This window comes from Rattus norvegicus, chromosome 1 (genome assembly GCF_021556685.1).
Source record: "Rattus norvegicus strain SHRSP/BbbUtx chromosome 1, alternate assembly SHRSP_T2T, whole genome shotgun sequence".
Lineage (NCBI taxonomy): Eukaryota > Metazoa > Chordata > Mammalia > Rodentia > Muridae > Rattus > Rattus norvegicus.
The window spans coordinates 145,959,938-145,981,878 of NC_141534.1; the positions used below are offsets into that span (position 1 = coordinate 145,959,938).

The window sequence follows — 21,941 nt, forward strand, 5'->3', positions numbered from 1 at the left end:
CAGCTCGGCGGCGGGCTGGGCGCGGGATCGGGAGGAGGGGCGCGGCGGGACGCAGGGCTCCGCCTGTGGCTCGGAACCCAAACACCCAGGGCCTCCGCACCCCCCAGATTCAAGAGACCCCGGAATCCCAGAGCCCGAGAGCACCTGGCAGTTTGGGGCGAGTCGGAGCCTTGGAGATCCCGACTCCCTAAGGGCCTCAGCGGATTACAGGCTCTTTGGGTCCGCGGGAGCGAAGGTGGCGGGCCAGTCCTGTCCCGGCTCAGACAGGCTTCCTCGCCACCTTCCGGACAAAGTGTCAAGTACAAGTTCAAGTTCAGGGGCTGGCCCCAGGAGGAAGGGGGTGGGGGGAGCCATCCCCAGCTGCCTTTGTTCTCCGGGATAAGCGCTCTCACGTCCCCCTCCCGGGCGGGGCTCGGCAAATACCCCCGCCCCGCCCCGCCGCGCCCCGCAGGAGCCTCCTCCTCCCGCCCTCGCGGCGCCTGTGCCTGGGTCCCGGCGACCCTCCTCAGGGCCACCGAAAGGTCTGGGGGCTTGGGGCGGGGGAGGGGGGGCCTGTCCGAGTCCGTGGGAGCCTCTCTGGCCCCGCAGTCCCAGCAGCAAACTGCGCTTGGTCGGACGGATGCCCGCGCGGAGGTAAGGACCTTTGGCGGGGTTCGTCTGCACCCCCATGTGCCCCGCCCCACGCCGGGCCTGCGTGACCTGGACTCGCAGCACGAACCACTGAATGCTGCAAAACCTCCCCGATGGGCCTCAGGGGGGCGCGCTGCCGCTCCAGACCTTTGAGGGTGTCAGACTTCAGGGGATGGGTGCAGTGGGTCGGGGCGCCCTGCGAAGACTGGGGCAGAACGTTGGCCTTTCCCCAAGGCGGCTGCTTCAACCTCTTTCCTGCAACAATCTCTTGGCGTCTCTCTGGTTTCAGTGCACCCTTTCCGTAGTTCAGATTTTAGCCTAGAGGGAGGGTACCGGAGCTCCTCTGAGTCAGAGTGCCCTTGCGGGTAAGAGAACTATAGTGTGCTTAGCTATGAGAGGAACTGGCAGTGCTCACTGTACTACCTGGCTTTCCTCTCCGCAGAGCCTAAATGAAAGTTTTTCGCCAAATGTCGATGGCTGGTGTGGGATGAGGTTGGCTGAAACCTAGTGGGTTTGCTGTGATCTTTATTTAGCCTATTAAGACCTTCAGTTCCTGCATGCCTGATTCCGAGGTTAGGTGCCAGTCTTTCTACCCTGCTCTCTCTTAACTAAAAGACACAGAGGGCAGCGTCAGAGCTGTCTTCCACTGTCCCCTGCTGGATTTGACACCGTTTCTGTGACACTGCTTTACATACAGTCCCAACACTTGTGATTCCTGGTTTCTAAATTCACAGTAAATTGGAAATCGGACATCGGAAGCGTGTGTTCCCCACTGCACCCGCAATGCTGTTCCCACTGTGTTCCTTTCCCTCAGTTGGGGGTTCTCCTCCCTGTTTTCTCATTTCTGGAACATTGCCTTTCCACAAGAGCACGCTCCTCTTGGTCAAACTTTGGCAAGTTCCTCCTTGTCCAGGATGCTTGCTCGAACTTCCACCACCTTCTCCCTCTCCTAACATCTTCAGCTGCACTGTCAATATTTTTCAGTCGGTGAAATGATTTATGGATGCGATGTATGGATTTAAAAAAAAAAGATAGAGCACCGGTTTCAGAAGCGTTGAGGTTTGCATTTGTTTTGCTTTTAATATTCACTTCAATGTAAGAAAGCTCAGGGACTTCATCCTTCCTAACACTGGAGTCTCAGTCACAAGCAGGGGCCATGAGAAAAGGGTGGAAAAGCTCTTTCAGGTGATCTATTAAAAGAAAATGAAAACAGTCAATGAAACATTGCTTTAAAATATTTTGTGGAAGCGGTAACAAAAGGGAGCCCCCCTAAACACCATACAATTCCACACTCTCCATCTGGCCCAGCATGGTGTGGCCTGGAAGGGCTAGGTGCATGGGATCCTCTGACAAAACCTTAGTGTACCAGTGTACCGCGGAGAAGCTGACTGAAGGTGCACATTGACCTACCGAGTCTCTTTCAGCCCCAGAAGATCTGCCACCAACACTCGTGTGTGTGTGTGTGTGTGTGTGTGTGTGTGTGTGTGTGTGTGTACACATGTATAATTTTGAGACAAGGTCTCTCTATGTAGCCTTAGCTGTCCAATGTAAATCAAGCTAACTTTGAACTCGCAGAAATCTACCTGCCTCTTTCCAAGTATTTGCTCCCTCCCCTCCCCACCACCCCAAGCGCTGGTATTAAAGGCATGTTTAATGCCCAGTTTTTCACCAACACTCTGATGGTGAGGGGTCTGGGAAGAAACTTATATTCTTTAAAAGGGGAACCAAAATGGCTTTATTTATTTATTCTATGAATATAGGTGTTTTGCCTGCTGGTACATCTGTGCATCACGTGTGAGTGCCTGATGCCCTCCCAAGCCAGAAGAGGGCATCGGATCTCTGGGAAGTGGAGCTGTACAGACTAAAGTGGGCTGCCATGTGGATGTAGGAATCAAACCTGGATCTTTTGAAAAAGCAGACAGTGCTTTTAACCACTGGATCATTCTCTAGCTAAAAAATAAATAAAACCAACAGAGTCAGGTGTAGACTCTTGATCTTCCTCAGGGGGAACTTTGGGTCAGAGCTCTCACCCACCTGATTCTCCCTGGCGGGATGTGACATCTTAGATGAACCTCTGTTTTCCCCCCAACACCCCTCAGTTCATAAGTGGGTAAATAAGGGCCCACTAGACAGCCATGGTTTGCAAAGACTGGCACAGACACTGCTCTGCAGCAGGGGTGCAGCGATCTGTGTGTACTGAACCTATGTTACACCCATTATCTCTACGTATCCTCTATGTATTCAATCCTGAAGTTCACCCAATTAAAGGGCCCGGCTCCTGTTCTCATTCCCCTTAAAGAGGAAATGGAGGAGTTACCATTTGCCTCTCAACTAGGAAGAGGTGCAGGTGGCTTAGGCTTGTGGCCCTGCTGCCAGGACTCTGAGGCATTCCTGCAGCCTGCTCCTGGAGACACGGCTCCTTCTCTCTGCGTTACAGGCCTGTCACTCTCACTCTGATCACATTTTGGTTTCTTCACCTGTAAAATGGGCTTGCGGTGAGGCTGAGGCTGTTTGACTGAGTACCTGAGACTTGATGAGTGAGCACACGAGTGACAGAAGGGGTTGGGGTTCGGAACAATCACCCTCAGTAACCACTACTGTCATTTCCCTCCCACTTTAACACACCACACCACACACACACACACCACACCACACCACACACACCACATCACATCACACACACACACTCCACACCACATCACATCACACACACACACCACATCACACACACACACACCACACCACACCACACACACACACCACACACACACACACCACACACACACACACCACACCACATCACATCACATCACACACCATACCCCACACACACACCACACCACACCACACACACCACATCACATCACATCACATCACACACACACACACACCACACCACACACACACACCACACACACACACACACCACACCACACACACACACCACACACACACCACATCACACACACACTACACACACACACACCCCACCACATCACACACACACACACCACACCACACACACACACACACCACATCACACACACACACTCCACACACACACACACACCACACCACACCACACACACACACACCACACACACACACACACCACACACCACACACACGCACACACACCACACACCACACACACGCACACACACACATTACATCACACACACACGCACACACACACACACTCCACACCACATCACACGCACACACACACCACCACACACACACACACACCACACCACACACACACACCACACACACACACCACACACACACCACACACACACACACACACACACACACACACACACACACACACACACACGATGCTCCTGGTTGGGCTCTAAGTGCTTAAGGAGACTAGAGTTGGGTGTAGGAAATCACAGTCCATCTTGCAGAGCCAAAGAAGATTCACTGATCCTCGAGGTCTTCAATATAAACTCTTAGAGAGCTCTACCCCTACGCAGGTTGGGAGGGGTGGCCCTGGAAGAAAGTCCCTTTGGATAACTGAGAGACTTACAGACCCAAGGTAGAAAACTCTCACGAAGGTAGATCCGAACCATGTTCTTTTTTTCTTTCTTAGTCATAAGGTTGGTTAGCCATCACCTCTGGATAGAAGACTAGATCCTGCTACCAAAACAGATCTTGTCACCGAGCTGGATATCCCTCCCACAGTTGCTTTTTTAAATTATTTATATAGGGTTTATTCTGCCCCAGTCAGTGTTATAGACATTGGGGCTAGAGCAGAAAACAAAACAGGAACATTCTCACCCTTAGGTAGTGGTGTGTGTGTGTGTGTGTGTGTGTGTGTGTGTGTGTGTGTGTGTACCACAGGAGCGAGAACACAGCAATAGCCATGGAGGCACAGTAGACCTGTGACTGTCTCTGAGTAGACCTATAGTGAGATAGTTCAGCCGGATCCCTCCTTCACTCATCCTTACAAGCCAAGGACAACAGCCATCTCTGCCTGTACTGGTTATTCCAGAGAGAGAGAGAGTGACTGGACTCAGTCAGTAAGTATAGCCCACCGGGAAAATAACTTGATAGTAGAGGTGCCTGTGTGAGGTCCCAGGGTCCATCCCCGGTATGAACCACAACAAACAAGACAGTGAACTGAGGCAGGGATCCATCTGACTTGATGGTGTTTGGTCCTTCCCTTTCCTGAAGGATTCCAGGGAAGACTAAAATCAATCGTGGAGGCAGGGCAAGGTTAGAAATAGTGATATTTTATAGAAACCAAAAGGACTGGAAAGGGAGGAACTCTACTCAGAGGTGATTACATTATTAGCTAACCTGGGCCACATGTATTAGCTTGTCTGTGATCATGATATCATCCCGTCATTAATATGTATTAACAAGGAGAACGTTGAGGCACCAAGATGAAATAAAGTGGCCCAAAGTCACACAATGGTAACTAGCACCTCTGGGTCAAATATCAATCCCAGGTAGCCTGGTCCCAGGGCTTACATGCCCAATGCATGGCCTAGCCTCTTATCTAGGGATGAGGTTTCTTAGAGAAGCAGAGGCTTTTCCCCCAACTGAAACCTACCCCCTAGAAGAAAGATCCTTAGAGCACCAGGGGTTTCCTTCCAGTCACTTTATCTGTCCAGGGTTTTCAGCTTTTGTTTGGTTTGAGGTAGTCTCACTCTGTAATCCAGGCTATTTTTCAACTTGTAGCAGTCCTCCTGCCTAAGCTTCCCAGATGCTGGGGTTACACACTAGTACCCCCTCCTACTTCTTTGAAGCCCTAGAGATGCCAGGAACCTTCTTTTATAATTTTCTGTCTCTTGGCCGATGAGGAAACCGAGTCTAGGGATGGACTTGCCTAAAGTCATTGTCAGACTAGGCACCTGCACTCAGTCATGGTCTTGGGCAGGGTTCATTCACTGCCAGGCCGATTGGAACTGAATGCCAAGGTCTCTGAGGGGAAAGCTACTTCCTTGACTAAAGACTGTTCCAGGTTCAGCTGCCCACACTACTGGGCACCCTGGTGCCAATAGAACAAAAAAAGAATTAGAAGAAAAGGAAGAGGAAGAAGAATTAGAAGGAGGAGGAAGAGGAAGAGGAGGAGGAGGAGGAGGAGGGGGAGAAGAGGAGGAGGAGGAGGAGGGGGAGGCTCCATCCTCTTTGGAATGAGGGGGAGAGTGTCAAGAACTACCTGAATTTGAAGTCACAAGTACTAGGAGGATGGCTCCCAGGCTTGGGAAGCCTCAATTTCTAACCATTCTGAGTTTCCTTTTCGCGTTTTAAGGAAGGTGAAGGCTCCTCCGGGGGAGCCTGGTGGGTGTAGAGACAGGGTTGGGGGGCACGAAGGAGAGGAGGGAGAGGTTATCTGTGTAGGTGCTCCACCAAAGGAAGGTGGGGACTGGGGGGAAACTCGCTTACTCCTCATCAACTCCACAATTGCGAAAATTTGAGTTCTAGAGTAGAGAACCCTTAGCCTTTGCCTCACACACTCCGAAAGAGGTTGGAAGAGGTTAAGGGAAGTTACAGGACTGAGGAGGAGGGAGCAGGAATACCTGATCCACCTGAGATCTACCTCACCCAACCCCAACTCTGGGAATTTGCTGCAGTAAGGAGTTAGTTTGGGGGCCGGGCCGTTTTGCAGTTACTGACTTCCCAATGGTTGTTGTACAAGGTGCCAGGCTTAATTTGAACTTTCTGGATTCCTCTGATGGACATAGAGGCTCTATCACCAACTAATGAAAACATGCAGTATGGGTGGTCTAGTCAGAGTAAGGATGAAGCATTGTATTCCACTCCAGCCACCCCCAAATCCAGACCCCACTCTTCTCGGGTGAAAGACTTCTGCCTTTGGTGAGTCTGGGGTCGAGGTTAAGAGCACTAGGTCTGATCTAAAGAGTCTTTGGGGGTGGGGTGGGGGTGTCTCCTGCTTCTATCTGGCAAGTCACAAAGCTTACCTAACTCACTAGACTGATGAAGATGCTCTCAGCTCTGCCCTGTTTAGTGAGGCTTTGCCAGAAGTCAAGGATGCTCACCAAGGTCATAAATGTATCTGCCCAAAAATGAATTAGCCCAAAACTCTCCTAGAAAAATAAACTTAGAGTAAGGGTCTGGCCAGTCAACTGGTAGGGGAAATGTGCGCATCCAGACATCCCTCCTTCTCTAAAAATATTATGCCTTATCACAGATTATATTATATATCATTATTGTATTATATGGCCATGATTTGTTTACAATCTTAATGGGAAGGAAATCACTCATAGGTATTGGTACCTACGTAGGTATGTGCCCTCCTCCTGAGCACATAGATATCAATTAGACATGCCTTAAAAGTCTTGGAAGAAGGCAGGTGGTGGTACAAGCTTTTAATCTCAGCACTGGGGAGGCAGAGGTAGGCTGTTGAGTTCTAGGTCAGCCTGGTCTTTAGAGTGAATTCCAGGACAGCCAGGGCTACACAGAGACACCCTGTCTGGGGGTTGGGGGAGAGGCATTGAAAGCAGAATAATATAAACCTCATGGCATGCATCTATAGTTCACCTCTCTCCATTTCAATCTATCTTTCATTCCCTACCTGTATTTGCTCCTGCCCTAGCAAGGACCGGTAGCTACTTTGGGACCTGGGAGGCCTTGTGCATCTGTGGGTCTATAGGTCTTGATTTGCCCCCTGCCCTCAGTGGTGCAGGATACCTGTTCTTTTAGCTTAAGAACTTCAGCGACGACGTCTTGGGCTCCTCGACCTCAAACATTTACCCAACCATCGGGCCAGAAAGCCCTTCTTAAAGGGTCCGGCGGGGAACTGAGCGCTGCACCTCGACCTCTGGTGTCTTGCCTGGCAGTACTGGTTTCCTTCATCCTAAGTGTCTCTTTGGCTCAGGAGGTATCCAAATTACTCTCACCTTGGAACTCTAACTCAGTCCCTGGCAGGAGCCGCGAGGGGAAGTATTTCTTTCTTAGCCCTGGCTGCTGTGGCGGCAGGCTCACTTCTCTGTCCTACCCAGCAGAAGACTGACTGGTGCCTGTGCAGTTAGGGTCTTGGGCACTCAGTCTTCCTTCGCAGTGTTCCTCTCGGTGCCTCTGGTTCGTCACTGTCCATCGGACTGAAAAATCAGAATATCTCGGGTATCGGATTTGCCTGAGAATCAGTCTTACCGTATCTCTGTAATTTATTCTAACCTTGAGGTTCTAGAAAAGTCTCTCATGGATGTCAATAAGCACGATGTGACTAACAAGGGAGAGCTGGGAGGGTTGTTAGCAGTGGGAAATGTAAAAAGTCGCCTAGTGGTGGGTGATAACGTTTCCCCCTGTCTCTTGTTTTCTATCATCCACAAAGAATTTTCTCCCCAAGAGGAACCCAGAGTGTTTGAGACATATTTCTTCTGTCTGATTCTGTGGACTGGAGATAAGTTATCTTAGTGAGCTTTTCGAAACGATTTAAAACAGCAACAGAGAGCAGTCCAGACAGGCCCCAGGAGGACGCACACCACTGGTGTTTCCGACCTCGGGACATTACTGACATTCAGCACTTCAGCAGCTTAGGGTTTGCCCCACACAGTGCCAGGCCTAGATCTGGAGCTGTCCTCGTCTAAAGCACGGAGGAGGCCGCACTCTGTGCCCGGGCTGGTGCCCGCCAAGCTCTCACTACCGAGACGAGGATGTCACTAAAGCCGGTGGTTCTTAGGGATTCCGTAGCCGCCGCGGTGAGGGCAAGATCGGGTTTGTCCCACGACCTTGGCGCCAGTAAACTGGAGAATGAGACAGACCCCAATTTTCTCCCTTTGGAGTTGAAACAAAACCTGAAAGCCCGAGGTTGTCCGCACCGCCAGAGGTGGCGCCTCAGCGGCGGGTGCCAGCGCGGTTCCCAGGCCTGGGTTCCACGTCCCGTCCTAGTTGTCCAGTTAGTTAGCTGGTTAGCCAATAGTTAACTCCCGGGAGACATTAATGTAAACGCAAGGCCAGATCCCACGAGCCTCTGCGGCCTCCAGCCCAAGAGCTGCTCGGCTGGGCTCCCAGAGGAGGGTTAGAGGGAAATTCCTGGTAATTAGAGGGGAGGTTTTCCCGGGGCGCCCCTCTGTGAAGTGGCCTTGGCCCCAGAAGAGGAACAAAGGGCTAAGGTGCCTGCGTTCGGCGCGCCCTCCGGGCCCGCGCGCCCCGCATCCCGCCCCCTCTCCGCGCCGCGGCGGCCACGGGCTTTGTGCGCTGGGACCGCGCGCCGAGCTGCACCTGCCCGGCTTTAAGTACCTTGGCTAGGCAGCGAGGGCGGCTGTTCTAATCGCCATCTCCAAAGTACCTGCTCATGAATAAACACCAGCCCCATTTGTCAGGTACTTAGCGCTCATTGTGAAAGGGAAATTGGTCCTTTTCTGAAAGTGTCTATCCTCAACCCATCTGCACAGTCCTGGTTGCAGAATTTTCCCCACCCTTCACACACACACACACACACACACACACACACACACACACACACACCACCCCCACGAAGCTCCTCCAAGCTAAGATAAACTCGCTTTTCTTCCGGTAAGTGCGTGATTGAGCCGCGACAATAGGCCGAGAGGAGGAGGCCGCTGGGTCAATAGCCTGCGTCTCTCCCATTGATAGGAAAAGTCAGCACCGAGAATGCAAGGCCTTTGGGAAACCTCATTCCATTTCTGCCACAGGGGCTTTTACAAGTTGAACTTGCATAAACCTGCCAGTGCGTTCCTCAGACACTGAGCAAAATACTGGAAACCGAGGTCTGAGATGTCCGTTTCTCCTACCAATTTTGGTACCTTGATGTAGTGCCATATCCCCCATTTTCTCCGCTCCGGCCTTATAGTTTGGTCTGGCTCTTGAGTCTTGGAGAATATAAGGATCCAGATAACACATTTTGCAAATACCCGGGCCAGTTGCGGAGGGTGGGGTAGGGTGGCACTTCCAGGAACCCGGCTGCACCGAATGAACTAAGCTTGCGTCGCAGCTAAGGGTTCAGAACGCACAGAGGTTGGAAGGGGTAGCCTGCTCTGCCTATACCCTCGTGCTTGCCTCCCAGAGGGTATAAAAACTTAGGCGAGCTGCTATCCATTTTTTTTTAAAGATCACAGGAAAGCTGTATAGTAACCCCCAAGTAGCGCGTTGGCGTCCTGGGGGCGCGTTTCTTTTCCACCCATACATTCTTCCGGACATCTGTGCTTTCTGTGCGCCTGTCCCCGGGACTCTTTCCAGGATACATTTCGACCGAGGCAGTGATTTTTCTAGACCTTCGGATAGCCACGAGCAGCCCTGAAAATGAAAGTGTTTGCTAAGTGGAGATTTCTCTAAATGAGCGGAGGAAAGTGGCTTTGTCTTCACTTGGCTCTCTCCCGATTTCGATCTGTGTTTACAAACATCAGTCCAAAGTCCTTCACCAAGCCCAGCTCTGCCGCTCAGCTCTTGCATGGCCCATGAAGGTGGCCACGCAGGATTATAGGGTCTGAACGTTCGGATGTTCAGATATACAAGACATGGGCGCAAATGTGTGTGTGTGTGTGTGTGTGTGTGTGTGTGTGTGTGTGTGTCCCCTAAAATATTCTCCTTACACCGACCATGGTTGGCCTTTGCACACCCATTCTCCATATCCCTGCCAACTTAGGAAGGACTCTGAGGGCTCTGTGGTTAGGTCAGATGTGAGCCGACAAATTTAGGGGGAGCTGCAGGCAGAGCTCTTGCTTAAGCCAGGTTGGGGAAGGGGGACTGCTGGAGGCTCCATCAGATTAACCAAAGAATCTGGGTTCAGAGACCAGACTTTCCAGGTCCTATCCAGTCCTGGCAAATAAACACTGAAGAAACAAGGTCAAACTCAGCTGCTTATTTAAGTAATATTCTACCAAACAGCACGATCTTGTTTCTCTTTGTGAGTTGCAGGTGGTAGCTGCAGGGCAGGGCATTGGAGTGAGGGATAAATGGCTTTAGGAGATAGGTTTAAAGATGGGGATGGCAAAAAAAAAAAAAAACACACACACACACACACACACAAAACAAAAAACAAAAAAAAACAAAAAAACAAAAAAACAAAACCTCAGGTGTCCGCCCCAGGGAAGCAAGAACTGAGAACTCCACAGGGATCCCTTGCTGATTTGGAGAAGACTCTGAAATTCCAGTTGGCAGACTTCATGGGTTAATGTTGAAGTGCCTTATTGGTGAGAGTGCATGTTCTTTACAAATCCATGGTTTTGAGGAGACCGCTTGCTGCAGGAACAAAATGCTCTCCCTTCTAGGGCAGTGGATAGGCTCAGATCATAGCAGGAACGAGAAGAGTTTTAAGCCCATACTTTCTCCCTTCTGTGTTCAAATTTCCCCCATTTCTAGTCAAACTCTTGTGCACACCCTTGCTGCCCTTCAAGGAACCAGCCTCATTCCTCCTAAAGACCAGGGGTGGGGCCTAGTCTAGTGGGAGCAGAGCACGGGTAGCTTCAGATCTGATTAGTCTACCTGGTGGGGTGGGAGCTGGGGGGGGGGCAGAGGCCTGGAGCAACTGCTGGGAAACCCCTTCTCCTTTGAATCTGGTCACACAAGAAAGGCCTGGAGCAGACACCTCAGCTTGCGCTCCAGCTAAGCGCTGCCCTCCTCAGATCTCTACAATACCGTCTCTTCCTCCCAGTTCTCACCGCCCTTGTCTTGGTCTGTGGCCTGTGGAGCCCCTGTGTGGGCCAAGAAGGGAGCAGAAGCTCTCCTGTGCTGCCCAGGGAGCAGCTGTAGCTCCTGAGAATGATTGTACACATAGTGCCAACATGACACCTCTAAAAGGGGTTGACCAGGAACCTCTGGCCTCTTCCCTTCACCTTAAACACTCCCCTTGTTTCTTTGAAAGGATTCAGGACTCCTGCGTATGGTGTTTTCATCTTCAAGACAATTTGCCTTAGGTTGCCAGGCCTCTTGCTCTGGCTACATGAAGCCAACGTACCACTTCCTGCAGCTGGGGTTATAGGCAGAGAGGACCCCTGTTGCACCATAGTGCAGAGGGATGCCCTCATTCTCCACAATCGGTTAGCACAGTCCTCGCCAGCAGAGAGAACTGGCTGTGATCTCCTTTGGCCCTGGTTGCAGAAGCCCTAGGCAGGCTTTTCTACACGCTTCTAAGCCTACTCCTTCTCAGCCATGGTGGGTAAGAAAGGGGCTCTGGCACTTTCTAGGGCTTTTCACCTGCTTTCTTTGTTTGCTTAAAGCGTCAAATACACCAGAGATCAGCAACCAGGGCTAACTCTGGGTCTGCACCCTCACACCCCTCTCCCACCAGGCCTTGGCGCTGACATCCTCCACACAACCTTCATTAGCGATCTGTGGAGGATGGAGGGGCAGAGTGTTAGTAGAAGCCTTTACAGACAAGAGGCTGCGATTTTCATGCCCCTGTACCATTTAGCTTCGTGGTTTTGGTTCCACGCTGGCTCTGCAGTTTCCAAGCTCCTCTCACTGCTGAGCGGAAACCCAGCGGCATAGATTTCACCGTTCATACTCTCGTGCCTTAGAGCGGGCTTCTTCCAGAGCCCTCTATCACAGGTCCACCGGCAGAGGGCGCCCTGGGAGAGAACAGCAGGTTTGAATGCCTTTCCTGGGTCCCTGGCGCCACACCGTGGGGCTGGATGATTCACAGCCACACCTGTCATCGCTGTTTCCCAAACTGGCAGAGTCTCCTGAACAAAGCTACCGAGGCAGGCCTGAAAGTGGGTGAGAAGGAGGCGTCCCCACCTACAACAGGAAGGATGCTGGCTACTGCTTCACAGTGGATCTTTTTATAACCACGTGAACACTGAAGAGAGTCATTGTTAGGCACACTGTGGAGGCGTGTGTGTGCCAGCAGTGTGTGCGTGTGTTCACATTAAGTGTGCAGAAACAGGGGAGGGGCAGAAGGCATAGTCCCTGAGATGGCTCTTAATTTTGAGCTGGCAGAGTTTTTCTAGAACATTTAGTTCAAGTAATCTCTCCTCTATTTGTGTGCGTGAGTGTGTGTGTGTGTGTGTGTGTGTGTGTGTGTGTGTCACTTAGCCCAGACATATCTTGAACTCCTGATCCTCCTACCTTAGCCTCCCTAGTGCTGGAGTTACAGGTACGTATTCCCCTCAATCAATTTGAGCATTCCTGTTAGTGGCAAAATAAATAAATAAATAAATATTTTTTAAAAAAAATGGCGACCCAGAGATTGGGACAGATTTATCCAAGATCTTGTAGCAGTTACAAACAGTGCAGTGTTGACTCAGCTAAGGCTGGGAAAGAGCCACCTTCTGTCATCTATGCATCAAATCCTCTGCTGTTAAACACTGCAGTGAGCAGGAGGTAGAGTGAATAAATAAATTAAAAAAAAAAACATTGAAATTGTACCAGGTCCATGCTTCTGGCATTACATTTGAAAGTGTGTGAGCTCATGTGTGTGTGCATGTGCAAGTGTGCATGCGTGTGTGTGTGTGTGTGTGTGTGTGTGTTCATGTCTGGGAGGTAGCATATGCTTACTTGGGAAGAAATGTGTCTTATTCAGGAATGTCTGTAAAGAACCTTGTGTAACTCATTTGGTGGCTAACACCTGTAATGCCACACTCCAGAGGCTGAGGAAGGAGTGTGGATTTAAGGCCAGCCTGGACTACACAGTGAGTTCTAGGCCAGCCTGGGTTACAGACGGAAACCTCTTCCAAGAGAAGGGGTAAGGAGAGATGTGTGTGTGTGTGTGTGTGTGTGTGTGTGTGTGTGTGTGTGTGAGAGAGAGAGAGAGAGAGAGAGAGAGAGAGAGAGAGAGAGAGAGCGCATGTGTGCTGTGTTTGCCCATGGAAAGGTTAACACGTGTCTATAGACTGCATGAAGATATATTTGTGCCTGTGAAAGTGTGCATTCATGGGGTTCTATGTGTAAGGGGGTGCAGAATAGTAAAGAGCTATATGTATCTAGGTAGTGTGCTCATGTGTAAAGGGATAGCTAAGACTGGGAGTAACTACTTCTCCCAACGGTGTGCGTGGCACACATATACCTGGTCCTCTCCTGTCCACTAATTCCCCACTGCCTGCTTTTCCTATTCCTTCAGATGAGCCCTGAAGCACACTCATCCATGAGCCCCAAAGAAGGAGGAATGGAAAAGAGAGGGTGGGGGGGTCAAGGGGTGCTGGATCCAGGGTGTGGCCATGTCCCAAAGCCCAGCAGGCTCCAAGGGCTGCAATTAGGCAAAGCTTCTGGTCTGCAGAGGGAGGAGGAGGATTATAGCAAATTCATTTCTGTTTTCCAGCTCAGTAAGCCTGCAGCATGTCCCCATGTTAGCATGAGAATGAGCCAGAGCTCTGTGAACCCCTCCCCACCTGACCTGCTGACCCCTCTCCCCCCTCCCCACGTGAATAGCAGAACTCAGCCTGGACAGCCTCTCCAACCAGTGCCTGCAAAGCCAGTCCTACTCAGGGTAATTTAATATATTTTAAGCCCCCGGCGGCTTTATTTTCCCTCCTTTTTGAGTTTGTTTAAGGCATTCACGGCTCTCGCCCCGTCATTAGACAGCCTTATTTGACGGATGGAAAGAGCTGCTATGAGACCACAGCCCTTTGTGTCCCCCACATAAGCTGGGCTTCCCCGTAATTAGAATGGTATTCCCAGCCATTGAGGCCTTTCATGAGGCGGAACAAAAACTCCCCGAGATGAATATCCCCCAACTCTCAGCCCCCTGGATGGAAAAGGGACTGTGAGTTAAAGGGACGTCTGGGGGGGGGGGGGAGGTAGTCTGTGACCATGGACAGCTGAGATCCTGCCAGAAGCAGAAATTTAGAGGTCACAGGGAGTGGGCTCCAGACAAAGGTTGGTCAAGGTCTTCCCCAGGTACTTAGCCAGTCCTAGGACCTGCTTGGTTCAGTCTTTATGACAGAGGACCCTTGTATGCTCACAGAATTGGGGACATTGTTATAAGCTAGAATGTACATGTAAATAAAGCAGCTATGTGAGTCTCACTTAGAAACTTCACATGCAAACATACAAACACACACATCACACACAGTCTCTTTCACAGGCCTGGGGATTAGACTGTACACAGTCACATGGGCATGCATATATGTACACATGTATGCCCAGGACAGGGCCGTGGTGTCACAAACCAGGTTGGAAAAGAGTTGTAAATGTACACACATGTCACAACCACTGACCTCCAGACATAGAACCACACTGCAGTGTGTCTTGTCTGTGTATACACACAACATCCTGAGAGGATGTTGCCTGTGAACACATATTCTTGTGCATGCGTGCACACCCTTATATACCCTCAAACTGATCTTCTGCAGCAATGGGGCATTAACCAGCTCTTGTGCCCTGAAGTGACTCCATTCTTCTTTCCCAAAGATACAGACTCGCTTCTGACTGCCTTCCTAGGTCTATGGTTAGCCTGTGTTCAAACACAGTTTTACATGCACATCTGTGTGGATTTGTGCGCACTGTCTGTTCATACTAAACACAGGAACATACTGTGGAATGTCATGGAACCACAAAGCTGTTACATATCCTTGTGACCACAAATGCATTAAGAATGCCTCAAAAAAATACCAGTGGATCGGATTCTCTGGGCCTCAGATTTCCAATGGCTTTAGGAAGAAGACATCTCTGGTTTTTGAGTTTCTATTGGGGCTAGGCTTTAAGAATCAAAGGCAGGCATGTGGCTATCTGGCTGGTCAGGAGCTTTTCCACAGACGCTCAGAGGCTGCTTCTTGTCCTGGCAGAGGGCAAAAGGCAAATCCAGATTTCTAAGTGACAGACAGCCAGGCCCATTTTTGTGAGGATTTCAAAATAAGATGGGTGATCATAGCTATGGATACTATGGGTGGGGGCATGCGCAGTGAACTCAGCTTCTAGTCTGTGTCAGACCTGTACACAGGGCCTGGAGTACCGTGGCGAGTAATGCATACCATCAGTTAGGATACAAGGTGCCAGGGAAGGCTGGGGCCAGGAGAAAAATCACAGAATGCATATCTGACTTCCACATTGCAGTGAACCTTTTTCTTTATTTTGTTTTTGTTTTGTTTTGTTTTGGGGTTTTTTGGGATTTTTTTGTTTTTGTTTTGTTTTTGTTTTTGTTATGTTTTATTTTGAGACAAAGCTTCTTGTCTCAAAATTCATTGCGCATGCCCCCCACCCATAGCACCTGTGGCACTTCACCTTTTTTGAAATCCTCACAAAAATGGGCATTTACTGCTTCTCCTGGATGTCACTTAGAAATCTGGCTGTCCTGGAACTCGATCTGTGGACCAGGCTGGTCTTGAACTCACAGATATCTGCCTGCCTCTACCTCTTGAGTACTGGGATTAAAAGTGTGTGCCATTGGCTGGAGAGCTGGCTCAGTGGTTAAGAGCACTGACTGCTCTTCCAGAGGTCCCGAGTTCAATTCCCAGCAACCACATCTGTAATGGGATCCGATGCCCTCCCTCTTCTGGTGTGCATGAAGACAGCTGCAGTGTACTCACATAGGTTAAAAAAGGGAAAAAAGTGTGTGCCACCACACCAGGCTGGAGGGGACCTTTTAATGTCCTGTGTCCAGACCACAGTTATGGTACCTTGGAAGTGCCAATGAGAGGAGAAAGTGGCACCCTCAGGCTTTCTCACAGTGGCATCCTTTCCCACAGGGGACCCACACCACAGCACTTTCAGCCCAGGGCAGAGCTATATTCAGGAGCTTGGTGAGGGCAACTGCTGCGGACCCTAGGAACAAGGATGAGGTCGATGATTCTGCTTTGGCAGAGAGCATCAAAGAGAAGTGGACCAGTCCTCAAATCAGTCAATTGTTTGTTTGTTTGGTTGGTTGGTTTGGGTTTTGAAAACAGGGTTTCTCTGTGTAGCCTGGCTGTCCTAGAACTCATTCTGTAGAACAGGTTGCCCTAGAACTCAGAGTGCTGGGATTAAAGGCACTGCTGAACGCTGCTTTATTTTTATTTCAATTTTCAACTATGCGCTTGTGTTCATGTGGGTATGTGCTTGTGAGTGCAGATGCCAACAAAAGTCAGAAGAGAACTTCAGAGCCTCTTGATCTGAAATTACAGATACTTGGGAAATGCTGGACAGTTCGTCTGTATTAGTACACACTCCTCAACACTAGTTTCCTCTCCAGCCCCAATCTGCAAGTTGTTTTGTTATCGTTGTTGTTGTCGTCGTCGTTGTTGTTTAGGTTTTCAAGACAGGGTTCCTTTGTGTAGCCCTGGCTGTCCTAGAATTTGCTCTATAGACCAGGCTGGCATTGAACTTAGAGATCTGTCTGCCTCTGCCTCCCAAATGCCGGGATTAAAGGTGCGCACCACCGCTGCCTGGCTAAAACCTTATCTTCTCTTGGAAATGTGGGTGACGTTTTTACTCACGCTACAGCTGCTGGTGGTACAAATGATCACGAAACCCCAACAGCTCTGTCTGAATAAAACATCTATCTCTCTTTGTAGGAAAAAGTTATAAAAGATTATTTAGAGAATAAGGGATATTTTGAAGCTATTCCTAATGTGTTTTTATTATTTAATTTAATACTATGTAACCCTGGTTACCTAAACTTGATGTGTAGACCAGGCTACTATCAAACTTGTAAGTCACCCTCCTATAGTCCCCACCCCCTCCTGCTTTTCAAGACAGGGTTTCTCTGTGTAGCTCTGGCTGTCCTAGAACTCGCTCTGTAGACCAGGTTGCCCTTGAACTCAGAGATCTGCCTGCCTCAGCCTTCTGAGTTCTGGGATCAAATGTGTGTGCTACCACACCCAGCTCACCAAAAGTTTCTTGTTTTTAATTATCGTTAGTTTGTTGATCACAATGTTCCTTGGTATAAGGTGGGGATTGGGGTCTTAGCTCTGGAAATTACCTCAGTTTAAAACCTTTCCCCAGTTTTGTGTGACCTGGGTACTAATTTTTGGGAGCGTGGGTGCCTTCAGCCTTTAAATGGGGAGGGTAACAGTCCCACCCTGATGTAAGGGTTGTGAGGGGTAAGTGTGTCAATATAAAGCCCAACAATGCCTCATGTATACAGTGTGCACTCAATTAGTGTTAGCCTTGGCACTTGAAACTAGAGTTCTCAGTATTTATTGGGCAGACCAGAGCATTTAAATTTTTTAGTCTTTGCATTCAGGATAACGTGTGAAAATAAGATCTTGGCAGTGTCTTATGAGTTACTTGGTCTGAGGTAGAGACGAGGTGAGAGAGCAAATTTTAAGCATAGAGTCCCTTCAAATTAAAATTTCAGTGAATGGAGTGTAACTCTTCCATAGAGCACCTCTCCGATTTGTGTGATGCTAATTATATTACTAGAATACAATAATATATTGCTATATATTGTTTATATATTATATTATTAGAACACAATAATATATTGTTATGTATTATTTGTAAATTATATTACTAGAATGCAATAATAATGAGGAAGAAGAAAAGGGGTGGAGGAGGGGATAGAGGGAGAATGGAAGAGAGGGAGGAAGAGAAGGAGGGAGGGAGAGAGGGAAGAAGGGAGGAAGGAAGGAAGAGGAAGGAAGGATACGTAGCACGCGTTCTGCGTTTGCTCAGGTTGTTACCGCGGGAGTCAGCAGGGGGAGCCCAAGGCGCCGGAGCACGCAGGCGCCAAGAAGGGAACTCGCAGAGAATTATACGTGACTCTCAGCACCTACTGTGTGCGGTGTGTACGCTGGAAGACCAGGAATTTGGGATTTCTGGTAGCCAAATGAGGTTCCCTAAGATAAATTTAGAGCTCAGACTTCCCTAGCCCGAGGGCACTTTCGATTCAGCGCTGCTTGAGTCCTGCAGAGGTCTGGGCTGCTGCAAGTTCAAAGTCAAAGACAGTCCCCAGGACACTGAGGAATTAATAGCGACCTGTTCTTAGCGTGCAGTCTCTTCGCAGTGCCCCCAGTACCCGCTCGGAGCAGGCACTCACTGTTATTTCTGAGGACTGGAGGTGCGGCGCAAAATGTCTTCACTCCTGGCAGTGTGGAGGTGAAAACCGCACCCAGTCTCCCTCCCTTAACACACTCCTGCACGGTCCCCACCCTACACTGGCAGGGCTGGGAGGTGGCGTCGACGGTGTCATTCCAGACTTCATGTTTTCCCATGCCAGGTTTCTTGTCCACTACCTTGCGCTGGCAGGTGGGCCACAGAAAGCAGACCTACTCCAGGAACCTGGTACGTCTGCAGAATGAGTGCAGCAACATGTAATGTGTAATAGTTGTTTTCGCAGATATTTTTAAATACCAGAGCTCCTGACAGTCCATCATTCCAGCTAATTAAAAATCAGTTGCCTCTCGGTTTCTAAAAATGCCAGAATTAGCAAGACGTGGAAAGATGGTAGACTTTTTTTTTTCTTTTTTTCTTTCTTTCTTTTTTTTTTTTTTTTCTGGCTCCCGAGCAGACAGGTACACCCGGGGCAGGGAGTGGTGGGACGTCTGCAACTGCCAAGGAGACGATCCAAAGGGACTCCTTTGCTTGGTTTAGCATATGCAAAGATGGAGGGGTCCTCATAATGAAGTGGCTTCTACCCTAGCACTGTGTGGAAAACTCTTCCCAGGCCGCTTCATTTTCTATCCCACCCCTCCTCCCGCTTCTGCTCATCAGGATCCAGAAGGGGGCTCCTGTCCTCTCAGATACTGAGGCATGGGTGAGTTCGAGACCCCAAGTTCCACACTTTCACTAGGTGACCTTAGCTGGGTTATTTAACCTCTTCAACCCATTGGGCTAAAACAAAAATGTCAGATGGAGGATGCAGGCTCCTTGTAGGGGACATTGAGGCACCATGGTGAAGGCGCTGCTGAAATTTTGTCTTGTTTAATCAGAGAAGCCCCATTCTCCTGGTGCTTGGGTGAAGAAGCCAATGTTTTGATGAAGGGCAGCTGGATCCTCTTGTTCCTGGAGCAGTGAGCAGACGTCTTTATTAGTTCCTTATGCCTCTTTCGGTGTCATATCTGAGAGGAATCAGACATAGTGGTACGATGCCGGTAAATCCCAGCACTTGAAAAAGGAGGCAGGAGTTTGAGACCAGTCGGGACAATATAATGAACCCCCCCCTCAAATGGCAACAGTAACAGTTCTGGGGGGTGGCAAGGGGTATTGATGGTGACTGGCTGAAGGCTGAGGCCCTTCACTACAAGTCTTGGTTTAAGGAAGTGGAGAAAGGTAGGACAGTTGACTTCCAGGCCTCACTTTTCCCAACTGTAAAATGGGATTGTCTGTTTTACAGATGAGAAATGGTTGCTTGGGGCTCAGTAGAAGTCAGAAGGGTCTGGAAAGATTCTGGGAAGTAGCTTGGTTGGGGCTTGGAAAAAGGCTTCTTCTAGGCATCTTTTGGTGTAGACTGTTTCCAAGAGAATCCTGGGACCAGTAGTTTGCTTGGACAACCAGAGAGGGACTTGGTTGTCCTCTATTTCAAAAATAGAGAAACTAAGATTGAGACCATCAAAGAGAAATCGACTTCACTGAATGATGGAGACAGGTTTCCTCAGAGGCCTGAAGCCTTCAGAGTCACACCAAGAAACCCCGTCCTAGGCATGACCATGTTTGTGTATTTGCCCACTGTTTTCTAAGGGAGTCAGTCAGTGTGCTGGACAGAGAGTCAGTCAGCGTGCTGGCCAGGGAGTCATGTGTGAAGCTGGACATTAACAGAGAAGTTGTAGTTTGTGGCAGGCTTAGCACTGTGGCACTAGTGTTGATCCAAGGAGGGCTCCCACAGGTAACTTAAGGGAAACAGCTAAAGTGGACATCTCACTGGAACTTCTTTTCCCTCTCCACAGGGAAGTTGAGAAAAAGCATGTCTTTGGAGGCTGGAAACCTGGAGGTCATTTCTGAGCAAGAAATCAGGAAGCCTTCGGGTCTTTGATCTCTGCTCCCAGCACCTCAGTAGAGATGGTTCCAGGGAAGAGCCTGAGAGGGAGATTTATTCAGTTCTAGAGCCCCAACGGCACCACCCAAACTTGGAAAAAGAATCATGTTGATCACCAGAGAAGGAATCTCATGGGAACTAGACTTCGTTCAGGAGGCGCCAGTAACAAAGAGGCTCTGGGATTGCATCCTGACTGCCCTGGAGGGAGGATATGACCATTGGCACATGAGGCTATGAGGCAACTAGACAGCCCAGTTCTCAGAGAAGCATCTCCGTTCTTCCTTCTCCAGGAGTTTAGCTTGGACAGCAGAGACACACCACAGCGGTGCAGGGCAGAAAGTCCTGTGGTTAGACCGCGCCCCACACTCTCCCACCCACTCCTCCCCACAACTTGCGTCAGACCCGGCTTCGTTTTTAATTCTCCAGCCTTGGGAATGACAGACTTAATTCAGAGGTATTGCCCTTGCGCCCTCCCCGACCCCGCACCGCATCCCGAGTCCTGTGGTGCGTGTGGGGCTTGTGTTCACTCAGAGGCCATCAGACGCTGTGCGCGGTAGTTTTCTTCTCTTTAGAAGGTAGCAAACTGTTTTTAAAGGTGGGATCTTTACAGACGAAGGATGCCAAGACCCATTCCCCAAGATGCGGGGCTCCGTGGAGTACGGGGTGGGGGAATGTGTAGGAGGTTTGATTAGTCTGGTTTCTGGTCAGAGAGCCTCGCAAGCCTAGCCGGCTGAGAGCTGTTCTTTTAGTGGTGCTGAAAATGAGGCCAACTCTGCCCATTTGCCTACAAGCTGTCTATAACTCAGCCACCACCCTCTTTCCTGCTTAGAGTCACAAGCTAAATGATTCACTATTGTCTGGCAACAAATCCCGGTAACCACCTAATGGATCTGATTGCTTCCAGTTGTAATCCCCCCCCCCCATTCTTTCTCTACTGAGCATCGAGTGGTTTTTTTCTTTCTCTTACTCTTCGTTGGTTTGAATATTTAAAAATTATGTTTGTCTATCTGTCTGTCTATGTTTTTTTTTTCGAGGCAGGGTTTCTCCGTGTAGCCCTGGCTGTCCTGGAACTCTGTACACTAGGCTGGCCACAAACTCAGAAATTTGCCTGCTCCTGCCACCCAAGTACTGGGATTAAAGGTGTGCACGTACCATTATGCCTGGATGTTGTTGTTGTTGCTGTTGTTGTTGTTGTTGTTGTTTATTAATGTGTAGGGTATATATCCTGCTTGCATGTACGGTGCCAAAGGAGGCCAGACGAGGGCACTGAATCCTCTGGAACTGGAATTACAGGTGATCGGAGGTGTGTGTGTGCTAGGATTCAAACTCGTTTCTCTGGGAGATCAGCCAGTGCTCTTAGCCACTGAGCCAATCTTTCCAGCTCCCTCCTTTTTTCCAGACTTGCCTCACATAACACAGGCTGAGGCTGACCTTGCACTTCTGATCCTCTGGCCTCTAACTTCCACCAGCTAGGAACACATGATGCCACGCCTTTCCCACCGCATGAGTGTTCTTCTTGCTCCCTCTCAGGATGCACAAGCCAGGC

At 49.6% G+C, this 21,941-nt stretch overlaps 1 long non-coding RNA gene across 1 annotated transcript; it reads left to right on the forward strand.

Annotated features, from left to right (window-relative positions):
• The first annotated feature begins 586 nt into the window (after nucleotides 1-586).
• Nucleotides 587-21,552, forward strand: LOC120099866 (uncharacterized). Its single transcript, XR_015651723.1, has 2 exons — nucleotides 587-633; nucleotides 20,307-21,552. It is a non-coding gene; the product is annotated as an uncharacterized LOC120099866 (long non-coding RNA).
• The last annotated feature ends 389 nt before the right edge of the window (nucleotides 21,553-21,941 follow it).